General features: G+C 37.9%; 1 protein-coding gene across 2 annotated transcripts in view; it reads right to left on the bottom strand.

Annotated features, from left to right (window-relative positions):
• Positions 1-22948, bottom strand: part of LOC150074993 (sodium/potassium-transporting ATPase subunit alpha-like) — a 632142-nt gene that overhangs the window by 282156 nt on the left and 327038 nt on the right. The window lies entirely within an intron of this gene.

The following is a 22948-nucleotide window of genomic DNA, read 5'->3' on the forward strand; positions in this document are numbered from 1 at the left end:
TGATACTTCTCCAATCCACAGGAATCTCCTGAGTCCAAAGATACCCACATAATTAGCTTCAATGATTCAATACACTCCCTCGTGTTCAACTTGAAAACTATACAGTTTTTGCCATCAGCTCCAGGAGTCTTACTTGCTTTTATCCTCAAATGTTTTTATAATAAACAAATGTCTGTAATTAGAACGTCAAAAATTTCATATGCCTGAGCCTGTTACCATTAACATCAGTAGAGGCGAGGCATATGATGCAAGAAAGCAAGCTTATATAGAATCAGTCAAAATAAAACCCGTCCCATTGCACCCACCATTCACTCCAAATGTTTGTCTAGTTCTACCTTGAACTTATTTAAGCATTGACCTCCAATACGACAGATTAGCATTAGAGAGGGCACATAATGCAAGAAAGCAAGCTTATAGAGCATCAACCTAAAAACAAAAAAAAAAAAAAAAAAAAAAAACACACCCTTTTCATTTCACCCATCCACTCGCTCCAAATGTTTGTCAAGTTCTGCCTTGAATCTGTTTAAGCTATCAACTTCTACAATGACAGATGGAAGTTTGTTCTGGTAATTAAACACTCGCTGGCTAAAGGCAAACTTCCACACATTTATCCTACAACTGTCATTCCTCAATTTGCATTTATGCCCTCTCAGGCGATTAGTCTGAGCAAGAGTAAGAATCCCATCAGCATTGAGCATGCTCAAACCATTCAAGGCTTTATACACCTCAATCAGACCATCTCGCAGGTGCCTAGTCTCCAAACAATGTAATTTGCAAAATTTAAGCCTTTCTTCGTAAGAGCATCCCTTTGTTCCATTCACTAATCTTGTTGCAGTTCTCTGTACTCGTTCCAACAGCTCTACATCCTTCTTAAAATGAGGCCTCCAGACCTGTATACAGTACTCATGTTGTGGCCTGACCATTGCTTTATACAAAGGGATAATCACCTCCTTATCCCTGCGAGAACAATTCGTGTATATGATTGACAAGGCACCATGAGCTACTCTTTGTGACCGTCTGCACTGCTCAGAAAACTTCATATCTGCCTGCACAATTACCCCAGGTCCTTTTCTTTCCCTACCACTGTCAGTTTGGTACAACAGAGTTGATACATTACTCTGGGATTACTGCTTCCCATATGCAGTATATGTCAATGTTAAACTTCAGTTGCCACCTCTCAGCCCATCTGCTCAACTTTTCTAGATCCTTTTGCAGCAGCGTACACTCATTAATGCCATTAACAACCTTGCCAACCTTCGTATCGTCTGCAAAATTGGACATTAAGCCTGATATACCATCATCAATTTCATTATTGAATACAGAAAACAACAATGAATCCAACACTGAACCCTGGGGGACTCCACTAATAACATCAGTGTATGAAGAGCAGTGTCCATTGATTACCACTCTCTGTCTTCTCCCACTCAACTAGCCCTTTATCCATAGCAGCAATTTGCCTCCAATGCCACACTGCTCCAATTTGTGCAGCAGTATTCCATGTGCAACAGTATCAATAGCTTTTTTTTTTTTTTTTTTTGGCTGATGCTGCATAAGCTTTCTTGCATCATATGCCTCTACTAATGCTAATGCTAAGATCCAAATATATGATATCAAAATTATTCTTTGCATCCAGATCCTCTGTGATTACATCATAGTATCCAATCAAATTGGTCAGACAAGATTTCCCCTTAAAAAACTCATGCTGTGTCCGAGCTGTAACTGAAGTCTTGTCTAGATGATCCTGCAATGCTTCTTTAACCAGTGCCTCAATTAATTTCCCTGGAACAGAAGTTAAACAGGTTTGTAATTACCTATATCTCCCTTTGATCCTCCTTTGTGGATTGGGGTCACATTTCCACATCTCCAGTTCATGGGTAACTTCCCTGAGTCCAAGGAAGCTCTCATAATTATGGCTACAGGTTTGCTTATTTCCTTTGCTGCCTTCTTTAATATAACTGGATAGATTCCATCCACCCCAGGTGCCTTTCTTATGTTTATCTTCAACAATATCTCCTCCACTGTACTCTCAGTTATTACAAGATTATCTGGCTTACTGCCAGAGTTTAATACACCTCTGGCATTCCGCTCCCTGAATAACTCCTCATGTGTGAATGTAGATGCAAAATATTTATTTAGTTTGTTAGCTACCTGAGCAAGATTATCAACAGTTGAACTATCGATATCAAGTGGATCAATCTGATTCATCCCCTTCCTTCTAGAGTTTACATAAGTAGAAATCTCTTTGCTGTTTTTCTTTGCATCCTTTGCCAAAGATTTCTCATAATCTGCCTTTGCCTGCTTAACCTCCTTTGTGACTTGGTTACAGACCACTTATATCTATCATAGGCTTCTGTGTCACCTCTTAATTTATATGTATCCCATGCATTTTTCTTCTCTGCCACATGTCTAATTAGGTCATCTGACATCCATTTAGGCCTAAATCTTGAACAATATTTCTTAGTTGGTATGAAAAGCCTAGTAGCTTCCAAGATTAATTCTTTGAATGTGCTTCCCACTTTGAATTTGCTGTTGGTAACATCATTAATTGGTCCCACCTTATAGAATTTAAATACTGTCTCAGATCACCGTAGTCACCTTTAGACAGAAGTTTATTCCAGCAATCAACCACCTGCTGGCTAAAGACAAATTTCCACACATAAATTCTACAACTGTCTTTTCTCACTCAATTTGAATTTATTTTCCGTCAAGTGAGTGATCTGAGCAAGAGGAAGAATTCCATCAACAATGAACTTGCTCAAACCTTTCAATGCCTTATACACCTCAATCAGATCACATTGGAGGTGCCTCGTCTCCAGATGCTGCAATTTGCACAATTGAAGCCTTTATCGGTAACAGCAACCCTTTGTTCCATTCACCAATCTCATTACCCTTCTCTGTACTCGGTCAAGCAACTCTACATCCTTCCTAAAATGCAGCCTACAGACCTGTATGCAGTACTCAAGGTGTGACTCGACTGTTTATACAAGGGGATAATCACCTTGTCTCTGCTAACAAAATTCGTACATATCATTGACAAGACTCCATGCAGCCCGTCTACATAACACTGACAAGACTGCTCTGGCAGCCTGTCTGCACTGCTCAGAAAACTTCATATCTGACTGCACAATTATCCCCAGTTTGTGCAGGGGATAATTGGTAATTGGGGATAATTGTGCATATCTGACTGCACAATTATCCCCAATTATCCCCTGCACAATTTGATTCTCCACTGTGAATTCCTCCCCCCCTCCAAGCTAGCAGTTTTCTGACTCACTTAACATTGCCTCGATAGCATCAGCAAATATCCTTGCACTCTTTCTATTTAAGTGTATCCCATCCCTGTAGAAGCATTCTCTCCTGTTAACAAGCACAGACCACGCTGAGAAAAATTCTTCCCCTACCCCCATGAGCTTTGCACAATCTCTCCAGGGCTGTCATCCTACATTTCTTCCTATTGTGTCTGGGCAGAATTGCAGACACTTTCAAATTTGACCCTAACTTGCAAATTTTTTTCAACATTTACATGTACTTGTTAAGTCCAAAGTTCTCGTACTCTTAATGTCATTAGTGTGCCAACATGTATGATATTACCCTTTATGCCCTTAAAAGATGATACCTGCTCTACAATATCATCTACTTTTGTCCTTGGCAGACATATCCGGGCACACGCTTCTTGATTAGACCGGGGTTCGAGCCCGTCACCACCAAATACGGAGGATGCAGAAAGGTCAGGGAATGACCACCGCATATCCCGGAGCAATATGGCCTTAGTTTCTAATGCTCCTAAAAACCAAATAAAAAACAAATAAACATACCCGGGTTCTATTCCAAATATCCTTTTTTGCACAAATATTTCTCGTCTACCTGACAATAGACTCACGGAAAATAACTAGCTCCTTTGGTGTTAGTTATTGTCACATTCTGCCCTGAAGGTTGTCGCTGTGTCACCTGATGCACAAGAATGAGCTCTGGCGTTGAATTGGGCATCTGAGAGCTTAATGGATTCCCCATTTTAATTCCTTCAAGGGCATCTACTGTACTCTTCAAATTCTCATAGACTCCCATCAGAACGTTGAGTTGGCACCTAATTTCTTGACACTCTCTGCACTTAGCACACACAAAAACTCCTTACCTAGATCATGTTCTGTTCCAGAAAGGTCCGCAAACATTTCACAAGCTGCGCATTTTTTTAGGCTGTGATGCATTGGAGGATTACCCCCTTTGGTTCCTCCCTCTGAGCTTCAGCACTCCCACTACTTTGTGCTTGTTACTTTGTTGCTGTAGCCTGGGGCATGATTTCCATTTAATACTATTTAATTGATTAACAATGAAAATTAATAAGGTTCATAAATTTAATTGACAATTTATACTAAGCTAATGCAGTGATATGTATTAAGCTATCTAGTTCTTATGTTATACCTTACGTTATCAAGTTCAAGATATGTGCTATCAAGTTACGCTGTACCGTAATGATCACAATGTTAAATTAGTTATATCCTTAGCTAAATACAAAAGATACAAGCCCAGGGGCTCACATCTAGTGAGTATGGGCTTGGCACACCCAGGGTCCTGAGCTGGATATCATCATTCTTTTCCTTCTTGGTGAGTCCCTTCTACTTCTGATTCTCTCTCTCTCTCTCTCTCTCTCTCTCTCTCTCTCTCTCTCTCTCTCTCTCTCAGGGTAACTCTGAAATTTTTTTTGGCAGGTGCAGCATAAGCCTCAGGCTTGCTTGTGCTATATGGCTAGTAATAAAAGTAATAGTAATATATGCCCAACAAGTGATTAAAACCGTCAAACTACTTATTTATTACAATTAAACCCTTCTGCCTTCTGCATTACTGGTTATGGTCTATGATACTCTTCTCAGCTAGAGTTGTAGAGTCTTTCATCAGTAAAGATCAATGCAAAGTACCTATTCAATTCATTCACAACATCAGCTGGGTTATCTTAGACTTTCTCACACCCAGTGCACAAGGTTCCGATCTGATTAATTTTCTTTTTCATTGTATCCATACATGAAAAATTCCTTGTCTCCATTCTTTGCTCTTAGCCAATGCTTTCTCATACACAACCTTGGCCTCCATGACCTTATTAGTGGTACTATTACAGATCAACTTGCACTTGTTGTAGGCATCAGTACGTTTCATCACTCTGTAACTGTCCCATGCTATCTTTTCCTGCTGTATTTGACCGGATAGCTGCACAGTCATCCTCCTCCTTCTGCAATACTTTCTTAAATGTATGTACATGTTCATGGCTTCTGTGATTTTTTTTTGCTTTAAAAGTATTCCATAATTGAAATGTATTCATCCCTTCGCAATCTGTGGAATTCATAGATGCCAAATTGTGCATTAAACTGTCAAAGTCTCCTCCTCTGAAGTTAAAACCAGTGCCTTTACCTTTAATTACTGCAAAATCTTTCTTCATCTTTCAACTGACGATTGCATGATCACTTCTTGACAATGGTTCCTGTACTTTAAGCCCTGTGATGTCATCTGATTCATCAGTGATGATGAGGTCAAGAATATTCTCACCCCTAGTACTTTCTCTAACATGCTAATACAAATACTACTCGCCTACTTTATTGAAAAATGTTTTTCCCCATCATGAGTTTCCCTCTCATTTATTCCAATCAATCTATTCATTTTCATTTCATTATCATTTCATATTCATTTCTTGAAAATCTACAACTCTTCTCAGCATGAAGAGTCTTTCATCAGAATAATAAGACATTCACGCTTGCTTGCCCATTCCATCTGTATGTAAAAACTCTCATCATATTCTTCCTCAATCTTCTGGTCTATAGATTACTCCTATTATCATTGTTCCTTTGCTTCCAACTAACTCTTACCACACAGATTCTATGCTGGTAGATTTAATTTCAGACTCAGCAAAAGCTCTTTTCACACTCAGGCTGCTTTTGATAAGAAGCATTATCAAAATATAAACTAGTGACATAGTGAATGCAGAACAAATAATGCTGATCTCTATACTATTATAAACAAACAGATATAAACAAAACAGAAATCAACAGATTGCTGTTTTCATGAAGTACAGTTGGGCCTCTCTTTTTAACAAACTTCCATATAGTGAATTTTTCTATATAGTGAACTTTTTTGATTTCCCCTTGGTCGTTACATTGAAAATAGTTTCCATATAACATAGAAAGCTTCCATATAATGAACTGATTTAAGGAGACCTGGGTATGCATTGTTCGTACCTCTGGCCTTTACGCAATAAAGCTGATGCTGTAGAAAACACGAAATAAGAGCTAAAATGATTAAGAATTAATTCCTTTAGCTGTTAAGAGCTAAAGGGATTAATTCTATGAATTAAGAGGTAAAACATTCTACAATTCAGTTGTGCCCGTAAAACTGCAGGAGGAAACTAGCTAACCACAGCATGGGATAGAAAAAGATGGAAGGTTTTGGGAGAGGTCTTTGACCAGCAGTTGGTCAGCAATTGCTAAAAAGAAGAAGCAAAACCTATAAAACCTGTAATTTGTTTTCTATTGTAAGCATCCTATTAGAGAATTAGGAGAGAGTGATTTTCCTTTATCCCGGAAATTCATTTGTTGTTTTGAAGAAATGAGTCATCTATACTTTCACTAAATTTCACTTGTCTCTGTTTATAGGGTAGGTACAAGTGGACCCAAAATCATTTTTGTTTTAGCTGCTGTGCAAGTAACCTTACAGCGTCTAAGGAAATCCTTGAGTGTAGTGTGAAAAGGTGGAAGTGCTTAATAGTATAGATTGGAGCATTAAAAAAAAAAAGAAATCGCTTTAAAATTTGGTATCCCTGTCAGTAGTGTGTCAACTGTAAAACTGTTTCGATTTCCAAACTGTTTGAGGAAACTAGACCCAGTTGGAAGCATGCATAATTATGTCTGTGTGAAGATGTAGATGAAGCAGTTTTTAAGTAGATGAAGTTGATTCAAGATCAAACTGTGCCAATATCAGGGCCACTGATGAAAGAAAAGGCTATGAAGTACGCATCTTTTCTGGGGCATAAAACATTCCAAGCCAGTTCTGGTTGGCTAGACAAATTTAAAAAGTGCCATGGCTTACTTGAAAAGGTTATTTCTGGTGAAAATGGAGTTGTAATTGAAGAAGACTCTACCCATTGGAAAGTAACAGTTTTTAAAAACATGGAGGACTACGACACCAAAGACATCTTGATTGGTGCAAATATGGCAAGCAACGAATAACAGAAGCTTTTGGTAACAGGCAAAAGTAAACAACCTCGATGTTTCAAAGGAGTAAAGCCGTTACAGTCGGACTACAACTACATCTTGGATGACAAACGAAATTTTTGAACAGTGGATGTTAAATTTCGATAGAAAGATGAAGAAAGAAAACAGAAAAATCACGTTGATTGTCGATAACTGCTCTGCCCTCCTTCACTTGATAATTTCAAAACTTACAAGTGCGAAGCTTGTTTTCTTCCATTCAAATACCTTGTCTAAACTGCAGCCAATGGACTAATGCAGAGCCGAGGCAAATGAGGCTCTTGCCTCAAGTTAAAATGTGAAAGGGGCACCAAAAGAGAGATTAAATAACTGCCAATGTTTTTGATTTTGTCTCGATTATTCCAATCCATTTATAATCTTGCTTTTGTAAGACAAAAATTTTTGTCGTTCCACTGTACAGATACTGAGCTCTGCACACAAGTGCTATTTGTGGAGCCACCTTGGTTTTTGCCTCACTGGTTGTCATTTTTATAACCTCGATTTTAATTTTTTATTCAAATGCATACCAGAAATGTAGTTTAAATAAGTCATATATTTTTTAATTAAAATTTTTTTTAATATTTTAGGGGAGAGCACAATTTTTCATTCTTGCCTCAGGTACTAAAATGGCTCAGCAGGGCACTGGACCAACGTATTATTAAGAATTAGAAAATGCACTACTGAAGGCACATACTGAAAAAAAATTATATTGAGAATAAAAACCTTCCAACCTATAGATTCTGTGACAGATTTGTAGAAGTGCATATCAGAGTTGGCAAAAGCATGTTGTTGTGTTGGGATTTAACAACTTCCAGGGCTATATTGTATCTTTCTAATGGTTAATAGGAAATACTAACTTTATTCTAATACCTGTTATATTTTATGGTATATTCCTATGTTATTTAGCATAGGCATATGATGCAAGAAAGCAAGCTCATACAGGATCAGCCAAAAAAAAAAAAAAAACCCTTCCCATTTCATCCATCCAAGTCACTCCAAATGTTTGTCTAGTTCAGCCTTAAATTTATCTAAGCTATCAACTTCCACAACAACAGATGGAGGTCTGTTCCAGCAATCAACTACCTGCTGGCTAAAGGCAAACTTCTGCACATCTATTCTACAACTGTCTTTCTTAAATTTGAATCTATGCCCCATCAGGGTTCTTAATCCGTCAGCATTGAGACAGCTCAAACCATTCAAGGCCTTATACACACATCAATTAGATCATGTCACAGGTGTCTCGTCTCAAGATACTGCAACTTGAAGGACTTAAGCCTTTCTTCGTAAGTGCACCACTTTGTTTCTCTCACCGATCTTGTGGCCCTTCTCTGTACTCGTTCAAGCAACTCTAAATCCTTCCTAAAATGTGGCCTCAAGAACTGGACACAGTACTCAAGGTGTGGCCTGACCACAGTCTTAAACAAAGGGATAATCACCTCCTTGTCTCTGCTAGCAAAATTCCTATATATCATTGACAAAACTCCATGACCCACTCTGGCAGCCTATTTGCGCTGTTCAGAGAACTTCATATCTGACTGCACAATTACCCCCAGGTTTTTTCATTCTCCACCTCCATGAATGTAGTACCACATAGTTGGTACATTTCACTAGGGTTACTGCTATCCATACGCAGTACTTTGCTTTTATCAATGTTAAACTTTAGTTGCCACTTATCAGACCATCTACCCAACTTTTCCAGATCCCGTTGCAGCAGCATACTGTAATTACTGTTATTAACAACCCTGCCAACCTTTCTTTCATCTGCAAACTTTGACATTAAGCTTGATATACCTTCATCAACATCATTCATAAATATACAAAACAACAATGGGCCCACACCGAACCCTGAGGGACACCACGAATAACATTAGTCCACATAAAGCAGTACCCACTGACCAACACTCAACCTCCAACTCAACTTCTCCCACTCAACCATCCTTTGTAGCAACTTGCCCTTAATGTCATACTGCTCCAATTTGTACAGTAGTCTTCCATGCGCAACAGTATCGAAAGCTTTCTTGATATCCAAGAATAGGATATCAAAATTATTTTTTGCATCCAGTTCCTTTGTGAACACATCATAGTATCCAATTAAATTGGTTAGACAAGACCTACCCTTGACAAACCCATGCTGTGTTTGAACTATTACTGCAGCCTTGTCTAGGTGATCCTGTATCACTTCTTTAACCAGTGACTCCATTATTTTCCCTGGTACAGAAGTTAAAATAACAGGTCTATAATTATTTGTGTCACCCTTTGGACTCCCTTTGTGAACTGAGGATACATTTGCACATCTCAAGTCCATGGGGACCTCCCCTGACTGTAAGGATGCTCCCATAATAATGGCTATGGGTTTGCTTACTTCAATCCTTCCTCCTTTCTTCCTCCTTCAATATAACTGGATAGATTTCATCAGCCCCGGGTGCCTTTTTTATGTTTAACTTCGATATTTTCTCCTCCACTTTGCTGTCAGTTATTACAAAATTACTTAGCTCCCTGTTAGAGTTTAATAAACATCTGGCATTCCCCTTCTTGAATAACTCCTCATGTGTGAATGTAGATGCAAAATACTCATTCAGTTTGTTTGCTTTCTGAGCATGACCATCAACAGTCAAACCATCAATATCAAGTGGACCAATATGATTCATCCCCTTCCTTCTATAGTTTACATTAGAAAAGAAGTTTATGTTGTTTTTCTTTGCATCCTTTGCCAAAGATTTCTCGTAATATGTCTTTGCCTGCCTAACCCCCTTTGTGACTTGATTACAGACTAGCTTATATCTGCTGTAGGCTTCTGTGTCACCTGATAATTTATATGTATCCCATGCAATTTTATTCTGTGCCACAAGCCTCATTAGTTCATCTGACATCCATTTAGGCCTGAACCCGCCCAGTATTTCTTGATTGGTATGAAAAGCCTAGTAGCCTCCAAGATTAAATTCTGAAGGCTTCCCATTTAGAATTCACCGTTGGTAACATCATCAGTTGATCCCACTGTATAGAATTTAAAAACTGTGTGAGACCACTGTAGTCACATTTATGAAAACAAAAACTCTTCCCTTTACTCTTAATGGTAGTTACATGTTTTAAGTAAATCGCACATCAGTACACTGTCACCTAGTGGTTCCTTTATTAATAAATTCTTAATGCATGAATAATCACTGCTGATAATCAGATCAAGAATATTACTCCCTCAGGTTGCCCTTGAACATGCTGCTTTAGAAAACAATCTTCCAATAATTCCACAAAAGTGTTGTTAGTGTGCGAGTGACGAACCCATAAGTTCCAGTCAATATCTGGAAAGTTAAAATCTCCTATTACAGGATATTCTGATTTACTGGCCTACTCTATTTCTCTGCACAACTGTTAGTTGTACTCATCAGAGTCATTAGGCCTATAACACACTCCTATTCTCATTTTCCCTTTCCCAGTATTTATGTCACACTAAACAGACTCAACATTGCACTGTCCACCCATGTCACCTGGATACACTTCCTTAGATTTTATGTGTTTCTTAACTAACAGCATAAACCTTCTTCTCACCCTGTCTATTTTTTCTGTACAAATTGTACTCCATAAATTCTAATTCTGTACTGCTTATATCTGTGTGACACCATGTCTCTGATATCATCAGAATATCTGCCTTTGATGTCTTGATCAGCACTTCAAATTCATCAAATTTATTTACTATACTTCTAGCATTGGTGTACTGCAAGTTTACATGTGCCTGTTCTTACTCTTATTAAAACCCCAACACAGCCTAAGTATTTACTTGTTCCGTGATGACTCTCAGCAGCTCTTGAAACCCCCAGCAACCTGCTCTCCAGGCTGCTGCTCATTACAACAGAAGCAGTGCAAGAATCAGTTTTGTCTCTGCCTGTGGCTATTGTTAATCTTTTAGTCTGTAAATCTCCCTAAGCTAGCAGTTTTCTGACCCACCTAACACTGCCTCGATAGCATCAGCAAATATTCTTGCACCCTTTCTATTTAAGTGTATCCCATTCCTGTGGAAGCAGTCTCTCCTGTTAGCAAGCACAGACCATGCTGAAAAAATTCTACTCCATGAGCCTTGCACAATCACTCCAGGGCCGAATTGATTAACAAGGGTCTCATCATATACTCCCTCCTATCGCGTCTGGGCAGAATTGCAGACACTTTCAAATTTAACCCTAACTCAACTTTTTTTGAGCATTGACCTGTACTTGTTAAGTAATCTGCAGATCTCTTACTCTTAAGGTCATTAGTGCCAACGTGTACAACAATATTACCTTTTGTGCCCTTAAAAGATGATATCAACATAAACTTTTACGCCTGGCAGACATACCCTGTTCCTGTTCCACCTATCCTATTTGCATAATATATTCCCCTATCTCCCTGACAATAGAGTCACCCACAATAACTACTTCCTGTGGGACCAGCGTATTCTGCCTTGGAGATTGCCACTCTGTTGCCTGATGCATAGGAGTGAGCTCTGGCATTGAGTTGGGCAGCTGAGAGCTTGACGGGCCCCTTATATTAATTTCTTCGAGGGAATCTACCCTACTCCTCAAAATCTCATAGACTCCCATCAGAACACAGAGTTGGGGCCTAATTTCTCGACAGTCTCGGCGCCTAGCACACACAAAGACATCTTCCTTGGCTAGATCATGTCCTATTCTAGAAAGATCTGCAAACATTTCACATTTTCCACATTTTTTTAGACTGTGATGCATTGGAGAATTGCTCCCTTTGGTTCTCTCCTGGGCCACAGCACTCCTCTTACTTTGTGCCCATTGCTTTGCTGCTCTTTTCTGGGTCATGATTCCATTTACATATAATTTTATTAACAATGAAATTTAATAAGATTAATAAATTTTAATGATTAATTGATAATACTATACTAATCTAACAGATTTCTAATGCAGTGCTACGTATTTCACTATAAATTTTTATGTTATACCTTACATTATGAAATTCGGGATGTACGTTACACTATTCCATATTGTATAATGGCAGCAAGTTGCAAACAGTAAGATCTACAAACACTAAGTATTAACTTTCAAAATCACTATCTAGTTTCAAAATAAACCACGAAGCTTGGCTAAAACTATAAAACTGCTACTTATAGAAAATAATTTAGTCAATTAAGTCAGTAAAACGACTAATTATAAATAAAAACTTAGCGTTCGCCGGAACTGCAAATATCTTGGCCAACATGGTAATAACCTCGTAAGGAAGGTAACAGTTCTTATTAGGATTATCTCCAAGGATCTGCAATAATGTTAGTGATGACTGTGCATTAGCACATGATTTAAAGCTGTTTGAGCAGATATTGAGAAGGTGAGGACAGTCCACTAATAAATGATGAATAGTCAGTTGCACATGATATGATGTGCATTTTGGAGTGCTGTCATTCGTTAATAGATGGAGGTGTATGAGGCAAGTATGCCTGATTCTTAGCCTTCCTAAAATTGCTTCTCATCTGCTTTTCTGGAACCTGGAGAGCCACAGCTTTCAATTTAGTTTTATTCGGTAAAGTTTGTTTCCTGGATAACCTCTTAAGATTATTGACATTCGATTGTAACATGCTTTATGGATGATGGGTTTGAAATCAGTATATGGAAATTGACAAGTCTGTAAAATAGAAGTATGTGGTTGTTTGGCTGCAAAATCTGCTTTTTCATATCCGGGTATCCCAGAATGCTCTGGAATCCAGCAGACTGTCACAGTTTGACTTGACTCATTAAACGCAAGTAATTTAGAATGGATTTGTTTTATTAAAGGGTGAGAGGAGTTGGTATTACTATTTATAGCAGAGACAGCACTGAGTGAGTCAGTGTACATTAAAGCAGATGGAATTTGATGTTCAATAATGTGATCCAGAGCTAAGTTTATAGCATAAAGCTCAGCAGTGAAGATACTGCATTCTACTGGTAATGAGACAGAAGTGGTGAATGACGGGAATGCCACAGCACTTACTTCGGTCTCAGTTTTTGATCCAACTGTATAGATTTCATAGGCCACCTGTGAATGAGAAAGAGATTAAGCTGCATTAACTGCAATACTGGGAGGAGATAAAGTATTCTTTCACCACTGTTGAAAACAGTCATCATATATTGCACAGATATTTGTCGAGGGTAGATCTGGTGGTGTCATATCCTGAAATATATTACCGATTTCTATATTCCATGATTGAGTCAGTTCCTTAAATCTAAGTGGAGCAGGTTGGTTTTCATTTGGTTTACTATTGTAAAATGACTCCCATTCAGTTTTGTATAGACATCTCCAACTAGGATGAGAGGTAAGACTGCAAATTTTTGTACTATACAGCAGAAGTAATGTTTTTATGCGAAGATATAAGGGAGGTTCATGGGTGTCGATGTAAAGACTCTGAACTGGGGAGGTTCCAAAAGCCCCTGAAGAAACTCTCAGAGCACTGTGCTGGGTGGTGTTTAATCGCTCTAAAGTACTTTTTCTCACAGTCATACACTGGAGAACTATAGTCCAAGAAAGACCTGATGAGAGCTCTATAAAGGTGGATAAGGGTATGTCGATCAGCACCTCCCCCCCATGACAAGGATGACACACACCAGAGGATATTCAACTTTTTAAAACAGATAGTTCGAAGACAGGCCAAGATAGGCAAAGATGTGCTTGAAAGTTCAGTTTCCTATCTACATATCAGGCCAAGAAATCAGACAGTGTGAGCAAGAGGAACTGGCACGTTATTTATCTTTAGCTCTGGTTCAGGATTAAGTGACTGAAGTTTGCAGAAATGAGTATGGATTTCTGTTCACCGAGATAGTATCCATTGCCTAGTAAGGTCTAGGATTGAATTCTGGTTAGAGCAATTTGTAGCTGTCTTTCGATAGTATTCATACTTTGTGATTGGCACGATATGGTGAGGTCATCAGCATGCATGTATATTTCAATCATTTTTAGATCTTCCAATATATACATTGACCCTAATTGAAAATAAGGTTGGACTCAATATGGAACCCTGTGGGACATCCTCTTCTTGAATGTGAGATGCTGACAGCATGTTTTGATATCGGACTTGAAATATGCGTAATTTTAAAAAGTTCCGAATTATTAAAGGGAGGTAGCTTCTCAGTCCTAACTGATGCATATCTTTAATGATGCCATGCAGTGTCAAATGCTTTATAAATATCCAGGTTGACCATCACTAGATGTCTCCTGACAAAGGCATTACGAATGTTGGATTCAATTTTTACAAGTAAATCGAGAGTGGACCTGTTTTTGCATATGGAAGGGCTGGTTATACGGAAGTGAGCAACTAGTTGAAAAATTCAATTTAATACGTTCTTCATTAGTTTTAATGCATTGAAAGGAGATTCACATAAGAAGAAGCAGCAGAAATATTATAGAAAGATTCTGTTAAAGCATTTGCAATATCAGTAGGAGAGGATAAGTCCTGCCCATTTCATTGTATTATTGGAGACTGCAACGTTAGAAATTTCCCACTGTGTGCTTGTATTTTTTCCAGATAATCCGAGTGTCAGCATTTTTGTTAATAACTGAGGCAAAGTTAATCCATGAGTCACGTTTTGGTTTTTTTTCTAATTTGACTTGCCCTGTCTCTGAGTTTTTTTGAAAACAATTAGGTTGGCCGTAGTTGGGAATTTGCAAAATTGGTTCTAAGCACGGTTTTTATCTATTTTCGCTTTGGAGTAATCTTCATTCCACCACTGGTTTTGGTGCACCTGTTTGCACTGATCAGATTTTGGAGTGGAAATTTCGGTCGTCGATAATATATGGCTGGTAATGTGATTGGTTATGTCATCAGTATGTTGTTGTACATACTGTTTGTTGAGTAGGACACAAGTAGAATAGTTTTTCCAGTGGAAAAAACTATTCTACTTGTGTTTGAATTGAACTTATAATAAGAAAATGGTCACTGTGGAATGGATCATTCAGCACTAACCGTTTCATGCTTGAAAAAAAGAGATGCTGAACAGATGGATAAGTCTATGGCAGATGTTGTACCTATAGGTAGTTGAACACGAATTGGAGAGCCAGTGTTTAATACAGTCAGATTACAGTTATCTAGGAATGTTTCAATTAATTGGCCTCTCCTATCCATGGTGGAAGATCCTCACAATGGATGGCGACTGTTAAAATCACCAAGTAAACAGACAGGAGGTGGAGTTGTGTTAAAAGGTTGTCAAGTTCAGTCTGAGAACAAGGATAATTAGGTGATATATAAACAGATGCAAGGGATAATGATATTCCCATTGCTATCCGAACTGCTACAACTTCTAAGGAGGTTTCTAGTTGAAGATGTCTTGTTGTGTTAGTTTTGACAAGAATAACTACCCCTGCACGAGGAGAAGAGTCAGAATCCCTGTCTTGCCAAAACATAGTATATTTTTTGAATTTGAGAGAAACTTTTGGTGATAAAAATGTTTCCTCTAAGCATATGCCTACTGCATTAGTCTGTATGAGTAAATCATTCAGGTCAACTGCATGATCCTCTGCAGTTCCACTGTAGAAATTTGTTCATTGGTCGGGTTTATTTGAGGAAGAATGATCTGACTATTTATTCTGAGAAGATTTCTGTCTGCTTAGTTTTGTTTTTTCATTTCTGGGAAAGGTTGAGCATCCTGTGTCCATGGTCCTCTTCCATGCCCGTAATGGGGCGTGGACCTCTTTCACGTTGATAACATGTTCACGGTAATACAAAGGGGATACAAAACAAAAGTACTTAATCGGTTGAATAATGGTTCACCCTATATTCAGTTCACCTCGGAGGTTGAGTGGGGGGGCCTTCCGTTCCTAGATGTGTTCTGCACAGAGAAGGCTGACACTTGAAAACTAAGGTTTATAGAAAACCTATGTGTTGTGGCCAATACACACTTTAAAACTGTTCAGGCTGGTTGCCACAAAAATAGTGTGGTTAAGGCCTTAATGGGAAGGGTGGGGATCCCACTGCTCTTCATCTGAGGAGAGGGGCGACGAGACTAAATGTGTTACGACTGACCTAGTAACGTGCAGTTACCCCCATTATTGAAGGGTGTTTTAAGAGATATGAGTAGCAGTCGCAGGGATGCTTTTACACCTGTTGCCACTGTATACATTCCCTACTATCTGGGCATTTCAGAACCCATTTTCCATATTTTACATTTGTGTAAGATATGGTGTGTGCCGCTGCTGGGTTGGAGACTGCACACAGTAGTGTCTGCAATCAAGGATCCTATTGCAGGTAATGACGCTAATGAAGTCATATATGAAATTGAGTGTCCGGATTGTGGGGAGTGTTATGTGGGGGGGGAAATGAAACGTAGGCTGCGTGATCACCTGGGGGAACACGATAGGGCCCTCAAGACAGCCAATTATGTGGGTTCAGCCATAGCTGAACATGCCTGGGAAACTGGGCATAGCATTACAGCTAAAGAAGCCGTGATCGTGGATACAGCGCACGGCTTTTGGAACCGGAAATGGTTAGAGAGTTTAAGGATATGTTGGTCTGAATGCTATAGTCTTAATAGGGATGAGGGCTGTCGCATTCATCTACTGTTAGAAGCCCTTATCCTAAGGAGAGACGAATGGTTTAGAATGGTTCGTTCCATTTCCGGTTCCAATGCACGAGAAGTGGACCATGGACCTGCTGGGGCATATATGTCTGTACATATATAGATTGTCGGATAACCTGTAACCATTATTGCTGATGAAGGCAGCTGAAAGCTCCTGTTTTAGTGGTTTTTAGCGATTTTAAACATCTTTTTAGCGCTTTTAATTTTATATTTTATCACATTTTATTCTTGTTATATACTATTTTATTTCATTTTAATTTTATTTTAATATACAGTTTATACAGTCAGTATGTGTATTTTTATTTTTTGTTTAATAAATGCATTTTATCGATTTCAGTTAGTGTTTTAGTAGCATCATAATGGATAGATAAAATTTAAGTCTATAACCGCATTTTTTATTAGTGAATGTAAAGGGAATATAGCCCTTAATAATTTTTGTCTTTTAGTCTGCCTACTCAAAAAAGAGGGGCTTACAGGGGAACAGGTATCCTGTGTGTTAACAGACACTCAGCCTAAAACACTGATGGATCCAATATCTCTCTATTACAGAAGATTTAGGAGAAGTCCGGTTGGCCTGCCACCCTAAAATCCACTCATGCACACCTTCTCGATGGTAAGCCCTGTTACGTCACTTAGGTGGCAACATGTAGAGTGGTTCTCTTCAAGACGCCTGGTCAGCGTGAAGAGGAAAAGACCAAACCCTCCAGAATGAGAGCACAACAATACAAATGGCCCTCAGTCCCCAGCAGCTTTCACTCTCCCTCTTACGGCAGCGAGAGGATCAGAGTGGAGGCAGAGGGTGCTAAGAATCTCTGGGTACGACCAGGCTGCCATGCACGGAAACTGAACTTGGCCTGTTATAACGTAAGAACACTCATCGGTGAAGACAGGATATTGGAGCTGGAAAAGGAATTAGAAAATGTGAATTGGAATATCATCGGTTTGGCTGAAACAAGAAGAAGAAATGAATCACTTATAAGTTTATCAAGTGGAAATCTGCTGTACACCAATGGAAACAGTGAAAGGAGTGAAGGTGGAGTTGGGTTTCTGGTCCATAAAGATTTTAAAAACAACATTTTGGAATTCAAAAGTACAAAGTGTCAAGACTAATACTCAAGATTTCTAAGAGATACCAGCTAAAGATTATAATGATCTATGCACCAACATCGAGCCATGATGATGAAGAGGTTGAAGAAATGTACACCGAAATTGAGAGTCTTCTAGATGAGCAGAAAACCCATTACACTATTATTATGGGAGACTTCAATGCTAAGGTTGGAAAAAGACAAAACAGCGCAGAAAGGGGAACTATAGGAAATTTTGGAATTGGTGAAAGAAATCAAAGAGGTGAAAGACTTGTGGAATTTGCAGAATCTCAAGGACTGTCAGTAATGAGAACTTTTTTCAAGAAAAGGGTGAACAGAAAGTGGACATGGAAGAGTCCAAATGGATTAACTAATAATGAAATCGACTTCATCCTCACTAACAGAAGATATATTGTGAATGATGTTACCGTCCTGAATAAGGTAAATGTTGGAAGTGATCACAGAATGGTAAGATGTACACTTGATATAGATGTAGGAAAGGAAAAAACTGACTCGAATAAATAATACAAAGGTCTTTGAGATAACAGAAGAGGAGAAAAAGCAATATGTACTGGAACTTAAGAACAAGTATGAGCTTCTGCAGACTGCTGAGGACCAAGATATCGATGAGGAATATTACAACTTTCTGAAAGTGATAAAGCCCAAGAAACCTATAGGGAAAAAGAAATCCAAAGAAGAAAAAATTAGTCAAGAAACACTTGTCATGATGAACCGAAGATGACAAATGAAAAGCAAGAAAAACACTGACAGGGAGAAAGTTGAGTATACTGAGTTATGCAAAGCCATTAGAAAGAGACTCAGAGAGGACATAAGAAGATTTAACACAAGAAAAGTAGAACAAGCATTAAGGGAAAACAAAGGATTTAAATCAGCAGCCATGAGCAGTAATACAGAAAGACAAATGATACTGAAACTGAAGAATAGCGATGGTGTACTTATAAACAGCAGAGAAGGCATAATTCAAATAGCAGAAGACTACTATAGAGAATTATACAAGGAGCAGGGGAATGATGCCAGCAGTGGGGAAGATGGATTGCAAAGTAGCAACACATACGACATACCCAATATTCTTCCTGATGAGGTAGAACATGCATTGAAGAAAATGAAGAATCAGAAAGCCCCGGGAGAAGATGAAGTTACTGCAGGATGAAGATTGGGAGGAAGAGACATAACACAAAAAGTGGCAAGGCTCTTCACAAAGTGCATTAGAAAAGGTGTGACGCCTAAGCAGTGGAATAACGCAATCATAGTTTTGCTGCATAAGAAAGGAGATAAATCAGAAATTGGAAATTATAGACCAATTAGCTTGTTATCCCACATCTACAAGTTGTTCACAAGGGTCATTACTAAGAGATTAGAAAGAATACTTAATGAGAATCAACCGAAAGAGCAAGCTGGCTTTAGGAGAGGATTCTCAACTATGGATCACCTTCACATAATATCACAGCTAATGGAGAAAGCAAATGAATATAAAACCCCATTATGCCTGGCATTTGTGGATTATGAAAAGGCATTTGACTCCATACAGCATAACGCAATGTTTCGGGCACTGGAAAGACAAGGCATTGATACCCCATATATTATGATTTTGAAGAAAATATACGAGAGTGCTACCTCCTTTATTAGACTAGACAAAGACAGTAGGAAATTTAAAATTGAGAAAGGAGTTCGACAAGGAGATACAATATCTCCGAAGCTGTTTACTGCTGCCCTTGAGGAAGCTTTCAGAAGATTAGACTGGTCGCAGAAAGGAGTCAGTGTGAACAGAGAGTACCTAAACCACTTACGATTTGCAGATGACATTGTGGTCATAAGCCATGATCCCAAAGAATTAGAGGAAAATCTTAATCAGTTATGCACAGTTAGTAAGGATTTTGGACTAAAGATGAATATGGCTAAAACAAAAGTAATGATGAACAAGTATGCCACAGAAAGGAAATAATGATTGAAGGAGCAGTAATTGAAAAGGTGGAGTCATATACTTATCTGGGACAAGTTATTAGCTGTAATAATGATAAATGGCTGGAAGTCATTTATCATTATTACATTATTATATTGGATGGATAGCATTCAGGAAATATAGTCACATACTGAAGAGCAATATCCCAGTTTGTCTGAAACGTAAAATAATGAACCAATGTATACTCCCCACCATGACTTATGGAAGTGAAACTTGGGCACTCACCAAAAGAATGGAAGAGAAGCTGAGAACTACACAGCGAAGAATGGAACGAATCATATTAGGAATGAGACTGTTAGATAAGAAGAGAAACACATGGATTAGGCAACAAACTCAATTAAAGGACATTCTTATCAAAACTAAAGAACTAAAATGGTCTTGGGCAGGACACATAGCTCGAAGACATGATGACAGATGGACTAAGAAAATAACAGAATGGTATCCAAGAGGAGCTAGAAGAAAACCTGGAAGACAAAGGCGGAGATGGATAGATGAAATTCATGAGTTTGTGGGTAGTAAATGGATGTCTAGTGCTCAAAACAGAAGGAACTGGAAAGTTGCCGGAGAGGCCTTCATCCTGCAGTGGATTGAAAATGGCTGATGATGATGATGATGATGACTCAAAAAAAACATTAGTAAATAAAGTATTCATTTACTAAGTAAAGCATATTTATGTTAAAAACTGGGGAAAAAATGGTAAAATATTTAAGCTATAATGTGCTTCACTTATAACATTATTAAAGTTGCTGCCTGACAACTGCATTATATTGAAGTTGCACTGTATATGGAAAAAAAAAAAAGTAAAAGAACGACAGAAATCATGACATATATAAAAACACATAAAAATACAAAAAAATTACATAAAATACAAAAAATACATAACATAGAAAAGTATATTGTCATATAATGCACAACCCTGGTATTGTTATCAAGCATCGACCGCTAAGGCACATACTTTTCTATTTTCTTTTTTTTTCTTTTTATGTATACTTTGATATTTTTCATTCTTTTACCTTTTTTCCATATATTTCTTTGCTCTTTTTTGTATCTTAAGGCTTAAGTTTTGCAAATTGCATTGCAGCAGATGGAGACTAGGTACCTGCGAGGTATCTGAATGAGGTGAATAAGGCCTTGAATGGGTTGAGCACGCTAAATTCTGATGGGATTCTTCCACTTGCTCAGATTACGAATCCTGAGGGGGCATAAATTCAAATTGAGGAAAGACAGTTGTAGAACAGATGTGTGGAAATTTGCCTTTAGCCAGTGGGTGGTTAATTGCTAAAACAAACTTCCATCTGTTGTTGTGGAAGTTTATTTATTTTTTTTTTTTTTTGTTTTTTTTGTTTGAAGTTTTTTTGGCTGAGGCTACACAAGCTCATACACTTGCTTTCTTGCATCACATGCCTCCATTACTACTACTATCCTTTGTCCCAATACTTATATTATTATGGTTGTTGGGTTCTTTCTGTCTATCAGTGGCCATATCAATGAAATGCTCTTATTTTTGTCACTTTCTTCCTTTTTCTTTTATATATACTATATATTTTCTACAGGTAAATTGTTGGAAAAAATATTAAATACTATGGAGATAAAGCAGCAGCAGATTTCTAGTGATCTACATCACTAGAAATATAAATATCAAAAAATGAATAATCATAATAATATAGCCAAACAACAGCAATGATGGAAATAAATGACTGTAGTACAAAAACCATAAAATAATAAAATTTAAATGCAAAAGGAAAAAATATTTAAGAACCTAAAGTGATAAATTTAGAAGCCACTGAAGAGACTGGCTGAAAATCTAAATGAAAGTGAAAAATCAGATTATAAATGTTGTAACTAAACAATAAAAGCATGAAAATCCAAAGTTGCCTTTGTTGTTTTGTTCCTTCAACATAGACATAGTGTCTATGTTGAAGGAATCTGTGATTTTATTCTTCACTTTCATTTGGATTTTCAGCCAGTTTCTTCAGTGGCTTTTAAATTTATCACTTTAGGTTCATAGATATTTTGTCATTTATCATAAATTATTTGCCTTACATCTAAATTTTATTATTTAATAGTTTCTATCTACAGTCCTTTATCACTACTGTTATTTTTTTTTTTAGCCATATTATTTGTTTCTTAATATTTATATATACAGAGACAACAGATAAAAAAATGAGTTACCTGTATAATTTTTTAATTAATAATATATTGCTTCTCCTTTAGTATGTTCTTCTCCTTTACTCACTTCATGAATTCAACTAAACCCCTTAAATAGCTTATATCAATATAGATTTGCTTGAGCGTGTACAGAGAAGGGCAACAAAAACTGGCGAGGGGAACAAAATGATCCTCTTACCAAGAGAGGCTTAAGTTCTGCAAATTGCAGCAGCTGGAGACTAGGCACCTGCGAGGTGATCTGATTGAGATGTATAAGGCCTTGAATGGGTTGAGCACGCTGAATTCTGATGGGATTCTTCCACTTGTTCAGATTACCAACCTAAGGGGACATAAATTCAAACTGAGGAAAGACAGCTGTAGAATAGATGTGTGGAAATTTGCCTTTAGCCAGCGGGTGGTTAATTGCTGGAACAAACTTCCATCTGTCATTGTGGAAGTTGATAGGTTAAATAAATTTAAGGAGGAACTGGACAAACATTTAGAGGGAATGGTTGTGTCACTTTTTTTTTTTTTTTTTTTTGGCTGATTCATTCTGAAATTGGACCCACAATTCATTAATGTTTCATGGATGTTGTTGCTCTATTTTCATTTTACGTTCAAGATAATTGCATTCTCTACAGTATTTAAATCTGGTGACTCGGCTAGCTACTTAAAATCCCCCCCCCCATTCCCTCTTGTTTCTTGTGCCAGTTTAAATCAGTAGAGATCCTGAACCATACAGTTGTCATCATGGAATACAGGAGTATCAAGTTCATGAGAGTTCTCAAATTCAGCAAAATGAATAACCAGATCATCAAGAATATTTGTATATGCCTCACTGCTTCTTCTGTGAACTCAGTCTCATTAGAGTATAGGCAAAATTTGGTTTCATCATACCATATCACAGTTTCCCCAATCATCACCAGTCCAGTTTCCATACCTTTCAGCACATATTAGCCAGCTTTTTTTTTT

The sequence above is a fragment of the Mastigoproctus giganteus genome, chromosome 14, assembly GCF_048544385.1.
Source record: "Mastigoproctus giganteus isolate SK-2022 chromosome 14, ASM4854438v1, whole genome shotgun sequence".
NCBI classification, from domain to species: Eukaryota; Metazoa; Arthropoda; class Arachnida; order Uropygi; family Thelyphonidae; genus Mastigoproctus; species Mastigoproctus giganteus.